The sequence below is a fragment of the Brachionichthys hirsutus genome, chromosome 17 (assembly GCF_040956055.1).
Source record: "Brachionichthys hirsutus isolate HB-005 chromosome 17, CSIRO-AGI_Bhir_v1, whole genome shotgun sequence".
Lineage (NCBI taxonomy): Eukaryota > Metazoa > Chordata > Actinopteri > Lophiiformes > Brachionichthyidae > Brachionichthys > Brachionichthys hirsutus.
Window position 1 is genome coordinate 11918706 of NC_090913.1, and position 9690 is coordinate 11928395.

The following is a 9690-nucleotide window of genomic DNA, read 5'->3' on the forward strand; positions in this document are numbered from 1 at the left end:
TGATCCATAGATCCATGGATGATAGTTATAGATGAATGAAGGGGTGAGTAAATAGATTATCTTGGACTTTTGGTTTTGAAGTTTAAAACCTCATCTTGTCGGCTCCTTTATTAACATAAGACATCTGTGGACATTCAGGCTGTGCTTGGATAACATTCCTTGCAGCCCAACATGTCTGTCCTCGAGCAGACAGTGAGGACGAGGTGGAAGGCAGACGTCAGGGTGAAGACAGATTTCTGCATGGAGGAGGAGGAGATTGATGCTTTCGAGGTGATTTGTGTTCCTCGTGCAGCAGAAAGTGTCTCTTTGTGATGACAGCGCTGGAAAAGCAATCAGCGCCCGTGTGTGTGTGTGGGGGGGGGGGGGGGTGTCGCTCCGTGGAAGCCCTTTGGATGTGGTCGCGACTCGCATAAACACACACACACACACACACACACACACGGTGCAATGAAAACACACCTGAGTGGCGGCGACAGGCGGGAAAATCATCTCGGGATTCTGGTTCAGGTCTACCTCATTGTGTTTCTCTAAGTATCTGTGACAAGTGTGTGTGTGTGTGTGTGTGTGTGTGTGTGTGTGTGTGTGTGTGTGTGTGTGTGCGTGTGTGTGCGTGCAGACAGATTAAGCGCCTACATGGATGGGTACTTGTGTTTCTCAAAATGAGTGATGTAGCAGACAGATCTGCGCTCGGTGAATCGCGGCTGAACGATTCCGCTCGTTTTCAAGTCAACACTGGTTCTGTTAAAGGGTTTGATTGGAAGGGAAAAGAAAACAGGAAGCTAATAACCCAAAATGTGCAGAAATGTAAAGAAACGGTCCAATTTCCATTAGTCGAGTTGGCAAAAGAAGAAAAAGTTACATTTCTAACAACCAACCAGGAGGTAAATATGGAGGGCTCAATCTGGGATTTATTCCCATCATCTATAAGGGAATCATCCGTAAACAGAAATCCAGTGTTGATTTGTGTTCTACCAGGTGCTAACAAATCAGGGCAGTTCAATCAGCTGTGAGCGAACGCATCCCATCATCACACATGAACAGCTCATCGCTTCATCGGATTTTAAATCTCAAATTTAGCTGATTCCTGATTGGTTCTGGGAAATTTCCCTGAGTTATCACCGCCGGAAAGCTTCAGAGTCGCAACCTGAACAGTTCCTGGTTTGGCAGAAATGTCATTTTAATGCAGCCAACGATCAATCACATAAAACGGATGGAAAAATTAGGTTTCCAGGGCCTGTAATAAATTCTTCTTTATGTTAAGAAAACTAATCTGAAGCCCGTATTTCTCTAAATGTGATAAAATAAGATCTTTTCCTGGTGTAATAAAGGCGGGAGCTGCTTCCAGTCCTCCAGAAGACAGAAGCAACTCTTTAAATCCAACTATTCCGTTTTAATGACACGAGAATTGCTTCATAAATAAAAAATAAACCTCACCTGCTCCTATTTGTCTGTTGTGACACGTCAACATGGCCTCTGACCTTGTGTTCCTTTGAATGGCGGCGACACGCTGACTCGGCGTTGTGAGCTCATATATGTATTGTTAATTGAGCTGAATTGAGATCATTGGCAAAAGCTGAAAGCAGCAAATGAGAAAAGCGCTGGAGTGGCTATCAGTATGACAAAGGAACAAAAGTGAAGGAGGAGGAGGAGGAGGAGGAGGAGGAGATGATTTCCAGCCGTAATCCAAATTGAATTAGATCGATAGCATCTCTCATTCTGGCTTTACTTTATACGTTTCCACGACTTTTCTCCTCATTGCTCTTCCTCAACGCTCCTCTCCACGCTCCTCTTCGTCGGCGGGTCGCTCCTGACGACGCTTCTTTAAAAGCACAAACTAACGAACAAACAGCAATCAGTGGGCGTTCATTAGACTCTCTCTCTCTGTCTCACTGTTAATAATGTGAATTAGCATATAAATGAGATGGCGTGCGATTGAATCCACTCTGCCTCAATCTGCCCTTCGGGACTTGTGATTACGTCTTTCTCGTCCTCCTCCTCCTCTCCCCATTACTCTGTTCCTCTCTCCGGTTATTCCCCTCCTCTGGTCCCGCTCGACGACTCCTTCCGGCCGTCGTTTGTGATCGTTTGTTTGTCTGACTGTTTGCTCTGGCTGTTCGTTTAACTGTACTTAATTGCTGCTGACTAATTAGCAGATGAGTTGAGGCATTTGGGACATAGAGAACACACACAGACACACACACACAGACACACACAGAGCGACACAAACACGCATTCATGTCATCTTTTTGTTGGTGTCTTTAAACGTTTGCGTCTCCTGTCACACAAAATCAATAAATAGTTATTAGTTATTAGTTCCTGTTTCTCTCAAATCATGTCTGGTTGTTAGAAGTCTTATTCTTTTTCTTTCCTGTTCATGAAATATGTTTCAGACGATGGCGATTCCTTCAGGCTTCCCCGTCTCCGGCGTACGCCGGTGCAGCAGAAGAAGAAGGAGAACGGCGTTTATCCTCCTGATGTCTTCAACGAGCCGCGGGGCCTCTGACGGAGGTAAAAGTTGAATAACTGGCTTCAGAAAATGGATGAATGAAAGCGTCCCTTTAGCCGGGGCAGCTATCGGCCGCTAGGAACAAGCTAACTAGCTCCTGAATAGCTCAGCGACAGCGGTGGGACACGTTGACGTTTTAATGCACTTGTTTATTACGCCGTGCTCCACGTTGAGCCTTCCTCCATTGGAAACGAACCCGCGGCGTACCGGGAACGTTACCTGGATAAACTGGACACGAGAAGTTATTTTATCGCCACAAATAAAAAGGATTCGCCGCCATCGTGTCGCCACGTTCGGGGCGGCGGCGATCTCAAAGCAAACGGGTCCTCGTGGCGATGCCAATCATCCCGGCAGGTAGAGCCGCCGTTTTTACGATTTCATTTCTTGTTTATTGTGTCAGATTTTTTTTCCTTCGTCTTTCTCGAGGAAACATTTTGTGGCACCCTCTAAAGTTGACGTGGTACCCGAGTAAAGTCGCTTTATTGACTTGCAGTAAATATCGCAGTGCAAATATTTCAACTAAAATTACAAATATGCTAAAAGTCTGACAACACAGCAGACGGAGCAGAGCAGCACGCGGGTGTTTAACGCTCCCATCATGGGAACCGTGAGTCTCCCACTCGCGTTCCGCTGACTCAGCGTTTTCTCTGGATAAACACTCCGAAAGGAGTAAACGCTAGAGCAGTCAATAAACTCAAACGCACGCCAGAGCGTCGAGAGAACGGCGGATCATCCAGGGGAACAGCTGCAACTTCAGAGTTTCTCTTTGTGCTTTATTTCTTCTTCTGGTTCCACACACACACACACACACACACACACACACAGAATACACACGCGGCAGCAATGGCGATGGGTGATGTTGGAGCGAGTGATTAAAGTGGAGCACTTGTGTTAGGCTTCCCTCGAACAGGAAGAACATTTCAAGACACACACACACACACACACACACACACCAAAGCCTTTCAGAAGTCCGCATTAGACCCCGTAATCTGATTCCTGGCTATCGCTTTCCAAATCAAATCATGACACACCACTCATATTCAATATCACCAAACCTCCAGTCTTTTAGTTTGGCCTCTCCGACCAGCGTGTAAAAGCTTCATCATGACCACGATGATGAAATTATCCTCTATTATCCCCTTCTCCTCTTCTCGCTAACTCTCACTACCCCCTTTCTGTCTTACTTGAAGGAGTGCGCAGATTTAATTTACGGCAGGACTCGTGAGCCACTTAGTGCAATCTCTCGCCGTGTGCGAGGATTGATTGATTAGGTCTTATCTTGTAATCTGGGTCTGTGGTCGTTTGATAGGCCTGTTTGTTCTCTCACTAGTCTCCCAGTCTTTCTATCTGGATCTTTTTTTCTTTATGTAATTTCATGCCTCTGTCTTGTGTGTGCGTGTGTGTGCGTGTGCGTGTGCGTGTGCGTGTGCGTGTGCGTGTGCGTGTGCGTGTGCGTGTGCGTGTGTGTGTGTAGGTGTGTGTGTGTGATGGCCCGCAGCTCCTCGCTCTACGTTTCCAGCATTGTTGGAATCAGGCACTGATAAGTACGAATTGTCTCGCAATATTAGAATTGGGAAATTACATGCGCTGCCCGTCGCAAACTTGAGGCCCCTCCCTCATGGCCCCGCCCTCATGACCCCGCCCTTGCAGCCGCTCTCTCACCTTGCATGTTTTTGGAGGAAACCGGAGAACCCGGAGAAAACCCACACGGGGAGTTTCCTCTTGTGGAAACCAGACTGAGGAATATTACCAGACCTGTAATAGGAAGCAGGAAGTCATGAACAAACTTTCCTGACCCCCCCCCCCCCCCGCCCTCCTCACCTCCTTTAGGCCTGGAATCCAAACGCACCCCTCGCATGGTGCCTGAAGCCGACCTCTTGCCCCCGCACCTGCCTCCAGGTCTCTCCTCCTGCACCTTTCCCACCGTCTGCCCCAACCTGACTCACACAAACACACACACACACACACACACACACACACACAGCTGGAGCGGCAGGTTTCCTCTAATGACGTCCTCAGAGTATAATTAGTCTGGCCAATTAACAGCAGTAACGATGCTTGCATTCATTATGTCAAATTACACTGCGCTGACAAAGTGTCAACTCAGCTCTGCTCACCTGCTGAGGCGATCTGCGCCGGTGTGAATTTATCTGCGCGCTTATTAAATCCCTCTCATGCTTCTGGAGATGACTGATGTCCTGCCCGGTCCTCCGTGCGTGCGCGCAAACAAAGGCGCACGCATTCAATTAGCGCATGCACTTTCCAGTGGATCTGTTATTCTGGTTCCTTTCCTGGCCCGTCCAACCATTGGCATCACGATATTGCGTTATTAAATCATGGATATTGATTCTGCGCCCGTGTTACAGATATTAAATGCGATATATCACCGTGAGTCAGATGGGCTGGTGGCAGCTGTGATCTGTGTGGTGTGATTTTACGCGCACGCACGCACACACACACACACACGGAGGAGGTAGATTCATCTTAATTAGCATCAGGTCCTCTGGAGGTAAACTACTCTGTCGGGAAAACACACACAGGCAGGCAGAGATAGACAACGTACAGGAATTGTTTACTCAAATAAAAATTGTCATACTACAGTACAAGTACTGCATTCATAATTTAACTCATGCTAAGCACTGGAGTATTTTTGTACTAAAAAACAAACAAAGAGCTGTTGTTTAAATTGGCCCCATTGAAGGCAGTTTTTGTTCACTGTTCAATGTTAAAACCTTAAAAGCAGTTTAAAACTCAGAAGGTGCCGCTCCAGGAAGTGGGAGAGACGTTTGCATAAGGTTTTGTGGAAAAAAATATTAAACAGTGTTTGAGTGACGGGTGTGGGTGGGATGAACGGACAGACGAGAGGAAGGAAATCATTCCTATATTCTCGTCTACTTCATCGGTCTCAGCGGGTTCATCGGCCGCCGCCGCCGCTTTTAGCTGAACAACCAACCGGGCTCATTTCCTTCCCTGACAGCCATCTAGTGCTAACAGAGGACACTAACGGAGGACGCTAACGGAGGACGCTAACGGAGGAGTCTCCCTTCATTCTTCTACCTTCTCAAACTTTTGTGCTATTAGCTATTTAAAGTCCCCGATGGCACTGTGTCGCACGCACACGTTTGCACCGCTAAATAAGCATGCATTAATTTTTATTTACATGTGCATTGGCTCATGCATGTGGCAACACATGCACTTTAATTCACACTTGACCTGGGCATAGGACGGGGACCAGAGCACCCGTGTAATAGCTACAACACGCACATACAGACGCAGCGCTGGCTTGCTCTCTTGATAGGCAATTAACTTACTCCAGACACCTCATCAGCAAGTGCACAACCCCCCCCCCCCCCCTCTAATTGGACACACAAACACACACACGTCCTCGCAGCTTTGCATATGCAGCGCTCATTGAAGCATTGATATGCAGCGCGAGCGGGAGAATCTGTTCCCGTCGCTAGCGCCTTAGCATCGATGCATTTCAAATGCCCATCCACAAACGTTTAGCCGCGCTCATTCATGCCCATCGGAGGGATCATGGGGGGGGCACGATTCAGGAGGTGTCCTGCTGAGTTAAGTAATCACACTCGGGTGTTTAATCATTGACGAGAACCTGCTGATGCTCTTTAATTAACGCTAACACTAATTGAAGAGTGCTGGCCAATCACAGCGTCTGTCCTGTTTGTTCCTGGACTAATTAGGAAGTGAGGAGAGTTAGCTTAGCGCGTCGAAGGCGGTTTCGAGTCTTTCTGCCTAAAAGGCTACCGTTTCACACGTTTGTTGTTCTATAAATTTAACTTTGATTTAAAATGTGGAATGTGTGAAATCTTTCCCACCTCCTTAAAGTTTGTGGGAGTTTTCCAACGCGTTCGGATGCAGAATCTGCTGAAGCCGCTGAAGCCGCTGGACGCCTTGGACTAACCGCCATCCTAGTTTCTCAACCTGTTTGAGCCGAGTGACGAACGGGGAGTTTTCTCAATCCTTTGTTCGACACAAATATTCATGTTTCGCGGGAACATAATAGCCACGGGTGCTAATTTTCCGTGAATCTTTGGACGTTTAGTTCCTCATTTGTTCGGAGCTGATAGGATTATGACAAATATGTCTATTGTAAGCGTCAGGAAACGATTCCTTCCAAGACGCCACATGAAGAGTTAACGGGATTCTGGATAGATTAGGAGTCTGCTCAATTGGGACAGGAAGTTGGGCGAGGTTTCCGATGACGGGGACGAGTTGATGGGACCAAACATGGCGACGCGGATGGAGATTAGCATTTTGTTCATGCGGATTACCTTACAAACCGGTGAAAGGCAACTAAGCAGAGCGCCATCGTCAAACCGATTTAGCTTCTGGCTTCCATTGTGAAGGATTAACAGACAATGTTATTGTAATTATGATTGTTCCAACAATGAGTCTGTTGAAGCTGTTGTTGTTTTTTAAATCTAGCACTAGTGCTACCAGGTTTTTGCTAATCCACGAGGCCTTTTGGCGATGCTAACATTGTTCAATGTGACCAGGTAGTTAGTTAGTTAGTGCAGGTTAGTGTGGATCAATTCGGCGCAGACCCGTCCTTGATTTTAGGAGGAGGAAGATAAACCTGACAAATATTTTATTCCCTCTCCCTCCTCCTTTTATTTCCCCCCTGAAAGCCGCCGCTGTCTGTTTATAGGCTCCGCATGGGGAAAGGACAAAGGTTTAAACAGAGGGGGGATTTCAAAAGATAATTAAGGAGGAAGGAGCCGGCAAACTATTGAAGGAGGCACGGAGGAGGGATTGGGAGCAGAGAGGATAACAGAGGAGCGGAAGCTACCTTTGTTGTGTCTCAAACAAGTGGATCAACCGAACTGCCTCTCCAAACGCCATGAATATGTATTTGCGTAAGGCTATTCCATTGTCCCACTTCAAATGATGTCCCACCAGAGGAACAGTGAGGCAAGACAAAAGGAAACCGGGCAAATAAAAACAGAACAAAACCACGCCGCTGCTCTTCTTACGTCCTTTGTGGGATTAGAGGAATCCACGTAGACGACTGGCTTTGATTCACGCCGCTAATTAACATCTATTTGAATAATCAGATTATTCTACATTCTTGAGCTGCACCGGTACGTTCTTCATCGTCTGCTCACAGCGCAGGTGATGGGAGAAGTTCAGTGACATCCTAGCTTCGTCTCACAGATGAAGACGTTTCCTTCCAGGATTTCCCCATCCTAGTCCGTCCATCTGACCCTTTTCTATTAGACCTGGAAGCAAACCGGCTCCAGAGCTTCACCGAGTCACCTTCAGCTTCATCGGCATCAGCTTCATCCTTCCTCCTCCCACGTTTAAAACACTCGCCGTGATTTAAACGTGAGGAGACGACGAGCTCCGGCCCTGGGATTCGCATCGGCGCTACGCCGGCATGGACGCAATAATACGGGGGGGGGGGGGGGGGGGGACAAGGGGCTAATTAGTGATGATGAGAAGTTAATTTAGTCAGACGCCTCAGGTAATATCTCCCCCCGCCCTTCATCTCCGTTTCTCACCTTCCCTCCCTCTCAATCCTGCCCCTCTTCACGTATTTCTTTTTACTCTCTAGCCCATCGATTTTCATGTTAAGACAAGGTGTCAAGTGTTCTGTTATCCCTCCAGTGTGTCTCCATGCGTTTTGTCTGTCCATCAAACACACACACACACACACATCCGTGCATTGTTCAGAAGCCGGAGGGAGTCCAGCGCAGACACTCTCACGCTAAGTGGGAAACTACATTATCTTCATTCTGACATTGCTGATTGTATTAGTGTGTGTGCGTGCGTGTGTGTGCGTGCGTGTAGGCGAGATGCTTTCTGAGCTAAATGTTTGCTAGCAGGTGAGCCTGTTGTTGACAGATGGTGTTTGTGAGACAAGCTCTCCTCCCTACAGAGTCACACCCCAGGAAACGCTCGCGCTAACACACACACGCACACACACACACACACACACACACACACACAGAGCACTAACATCCCGTCAAAAGGTCTCTGAGCGGATTCTGACCCGTTCATTTGTGTTGTTCTGTCTTCACAGCACGGAGAGAGGAATGAAAGAGGAGGAGTTTCTAAAGCCTTTTTTAATAGCATCATTTTATACAAACATGCACCTGACATAGGCCGTTAGCCGTTAGCCGTTAGCCGTTAGCCGTTAGCGGTGAGGCCGGCCTCTGAGAATGAGACGTGGCCCCGTTTTTAATTCCTGGCCGACTGACCCCAGGCAGACAGAAGCCATTTTGTGCCTCTGACTTCGGATCGGCGGCCTGGCGGCGCCGCCTCCCGTCGGCGGGGGTCCTCTGAAGCGTGGGAACTGAGGAGTCGTCGCTATTAGAGCTAATGGCCGAATGAACGGCCTTCAAGCCGGGACTGTTGTGCGTAATGAGACTTTAACTGTGAAGACGAGAGGCGGCAACAGGAAGGAGGGCCGCCCTGTAATCCACATGTTTAGCAACAACTTAACGCTTCTCCAGAGCCGAATGTCCCCCATTAATAAGCAATCTGAAACACACGCCAGAAGACGTGAGCGAAGTGCAGAGAAATACGGTGTCCCTGAAGGGTCAAATCACCGAGCGGAGAAGCAGACAGTCAAAGTGCTAGGAAGAGCTGCGGCGGCGGGAGGGGGGGGGGGGGGGGGGGCGTAATTAGTCAGTTAATTACATCTGGATGATGATCTGCTCCGGGGGATGGATGTTGTTTGAGCGGTGTGTGTGTGTGCGTGTGTGCGTGTGTGTGTGTGTGTCCTTGGCGGCTGTGTACACTCCAGAAAGCGCTGAAACGGGAGCTAATTCTCGCCGTCTGAGGCCATTACAGTATTAATTTAATTTGGGTTAGCTGTCGCTAGCTCATTAACACATCTAATTAATTCATTGACATCCGAATTAAGTTGTTTCACTGAAACTGACACCTCTCTCGTACGGGGGGGGGGGGGGGGGGGGCAGCAACAGATTGAACGAGAAGGGAGAGGAAAGATTGAGGGGACGAGAGAAATCCTCGATGAACGTCGTTAGCCACGATGTGGGGAGGAAGAGGACGAGGAAGATGGGATAATGGCGGCCGAAGAGAGGAGAAAGGGAATGACCGACCCGCAAAAAGCAGACAAAGAAACGGACGAGAAGAAAGCTGTTCCGAAGGTGACTAGTTCAGGTGGGGGGGGGGGGGGGCCTTTGGAAGCGGCAGGC